At 47.1% G+C, this 3,225-nt stretch overlaps 1 pseudogene; it reads right to left on the bottom strand.

Moving 5' to 3' along the window:
• Positions 1 to 1,785: 1,785 nt before the first annotated feature.
• Positions 1,786 to 2,715, bottom strand: LOC135888408 (olfactory receptor 5AR1-like; annotated as a pseudogene).
• Positions 2,716 to 3,225: the final 510 nt, after the last annotated feature.

Below are 3,225 nucleotides of genomic sequence, written 5' to 3'. Positions count from 1 at the left end.
TTTCAGCTCTGCTTTCCAAGCAGCTAGAAGGAGAAAAAAAATCTTACTGGCTTTTGGTTTAAAATGATCCCACCTTTGCCACCATGTCAAGGCTGCTTCTGCACTTTGAACTTTAGGGTACAAATGTGGGGGCTTGCATGAAAACTTCTAAGCTTAACTACCAGCTTAGATCTGGTCTGCTGCCACCATCCCAAAGCTAATTCCCTTCACTGGGTAGCCTTGAGAGACCTTCACCAATTCCCTGGTGAATACAGATCCAAACCCCTTGGATCTTAAAACAAGGAGAAATTAACCATCCCCCTCCTTTCTCCCACCAACTCCTGGTGGATCAAGATCCAAACCCCTTGGATCTTAAAACAAGGAGAGATTAACCATCCCCCCTCCTTCCTCCCACCAACTCCTGGTGGATCAAGATCCAACCCCCTTGGATCTAAAAACAAGGAAAAATCAATCAGGTTCTTAAAAAGAAGGCTTTTAATTAAAGAAAAAGGTAAAAATCCTCTCTGTAAAATCAGGATGGGAAAATAACTTTACAGGGTAATCAAACTTAAAGAGCTCAGAGGACCCCCCTCTAGCCTCAGGTTCAAAGTACAGCAAACAGAGATAAACACTCTAGTAATAGGTACATTTACAAGTTGAGAAAACAAAGATAAACTAACACGCCTTGCCTGGCTGTTTACTTACAAGTTTGAAATATGAGAGACTTGTTCAGAAAGATTTGGAGAACCTGGATTGATTTGGAGAACCTCTCAGTCCCAAGAGCGAACAACCCCCAAAACAAAGAGCACAAACAAAAGCCTTCCCCCCGCCAAGATTTGAAAGTATCTTGTCCCCTTATTGGTGCTTTGGGTCAGGTGTCAGCCAGGTTACCTGAGCTTCTTAACCCTTTACAGGGAAAAGGATTTTGGAGTTTCTGGCCAGGAGGGATTTTATAGTACTGTACTCAGGAGAGCTGTTACCCTTCCCCTTTATAGTTATGACAGGGGCCTTTATTTTTGTTGCAAAAACCCAACCAAACAAAAAACCCCAAACCATTTTTGTGGATTTTTTTTTTTTTCAAAACAAAGCTTTTATTTATTTATTTATTTATTTATTTATTTATTTATTTATTTCCTGTGAAAATAATTGGTATTTTTCAACCAGTTCTGAGATTTCTGCAGTTAGCAAAACAGCTTCATAACAGGAGATGATACACATAAACTATGGATATACCACTCTGTGATCCTTGTCAAGCATCTTGGACTGAGGTTTTCCAGCTACAAATTTCAACAACTGAGGCAGGAACAAGTGAGAGTGTTTGTCATGATGCTGCGCTACCCATTCTTCCTCCCAATGGGAATATGACTCCTCAGAAATTGTTGACTTATGGTCTGAAAACTGAAAATGGACTTTTTTAGATTTTTTTAAAGGTTTTCAGCAAAGAAAAAACAAACTATTTTGCCCCAAACCACAAAATGTTACACCCAATCCTGCTGAAAACTGGAAAATAGTCAGACAAAAACAGAAAAAAAACCTTTCAGCTTTGGCACCTGGAATAACAATCCCTTGTGTATACACATACACGCACTGAGTTTTCCCCTCAACTGGGTGTGGAACTTAGGAATCCTGACTCTCACATCCCCATGCTTTATCCATTAGTCTCCACACCCCTCCCAGAGCTGGAATAAAACCCAGGAGTCCTGACTTCCAGCCCCCCAAACATTCTAGGCCCCACTCCGCTCCCAGAACCAGACATAGAACCCAGGAGTCCTGGCTCCCAAGCAACTGCAACTTCCCTTCACCTGCCTAGCTCCTAGCCAGGGCTTTTCGGAGTGCCCCTTTCATCTGCTTCTTCCTCAGGCTGTAGATAATGGGGTTGAGCATGGGGGTGACGATGCCATAGAGCACGGGCTGTGCCCGGTCCTGATGCTTTGAGATGGTGGAGTTGGGGTGGATGTAGGTGAACATAACAGTGTCAAAATAGAGGCTGACCATGGCCAGGTGGGAGGTGCAGGTGGAGAAGGCCTTGAGGTGCCCTTCCCTTGTGCGGATCCTGAGGACGGCCAGCACAATGTACACATAGGACGGACACCAGGGTCCCCAGCAAGGAGCCCAGGATCACAGCACCACTCAAGGTGAAGGTGATAGCCTGGTTGGCCCAGGTGTTGGAGCAGGAGAGCTGAAAGAGTGGGGGGATGTCACAGAAGAAGTGGCAGAGGACGTTGCCCCAGCAGAAGGACAGGATGGACATCAGGGATGAGTGCACAGCCGCATGCCCGCCGGCTCATGAACGTGCCGTAGTACAGAGGGTGACAGATGGCAACGTAGTAGTCCTAGGCCATGACCTCCAGCAGCAGGCACTCGATCCCCCCGAAGGAGATGAAGAAGAATATCTGAGAGAGGCAGCCAGTCCATGAGATGGACTTGTCCTGCAACAGGTAATTGGCTAACATCTTGGGCATGGTGGAGCTGGTGGAGCCAATGTCCACCACTGAGAAGTTGCCCAGGAGGAAGTACATGAGTGTGTGGAGCCAGGAGTCCAGGCTAATCAGAGGTAAGATGAGCACGTTGCCCATCAGGGCCACCAGGTAGATGGCTGTGAAGACCCCAAAGAGGATGAGCTGCTCCTGCAGGTTGCTGGAGAGACCTAGGAGGATGAATTTGGTCACCAAGGTGCTGTTCTCCCCCCTCATCGGCTCCAGGAGGTCCATCTCCTACAAGCAGAGGAAGGGCAGTGGTGTGATAAGTGGGTTGACAAATTCACCCTCTGTGAGCTCAACTGTAAAAAGCATATGAAAGTTCTTAAGCTGCCACAACGACCTACAGTAACAAAGGTTGATGGGAAAAGGTAGGAAAGGGAGACAGAAAGACTGAATTAGTCCAAACAAAAGGCCTCCTGATATCACTCAAGGCCTGTGTTAGGATCATGTCTGGTAAACAAGAGAAGTGTGGGGCTGGAAATCAGTGAACTCAAATTGTCTGTTGGAAACTAGGCCTAATTGATGGACAAAATAGCAAGGGGATGGGCTATTCCGCCCATCAATCCCTTTGGGGTCCTTCAAGAAAGACTGGGGGGGGGGGGGAATGAGGAAGAACAACAGAGGCTACTGGAGCCAGATTCACCATCAGGTCTGCCACGCACACCATCCTTGGGACTCTTCATCTTCCTGATCCTGAGAGATGTCCTGGCGAGACCGGGCCAGAGAGAGGGACCCAGAGGACATCGTCACCCCCACCTACTCCAGC

The sequence above is a fragment of the Emys orbicularis genome, chromosome 13 (assembly GCF_028017835.1).
Source record: "Emys orbicularis isolate rEmyOrb1 chromosome 13, rEmyOrb1.hap1, whole genome shotgun sequence".
Classification (NCBI taxonomy): domain Eukaryota; kingdom Metazoa; phylum Chordata; order Testudines; family Emydidae; genus Emys; species Emys orbicularis.
This window is presented reverse-complemented; position numbering and strand designations above follow the sequence as displayed.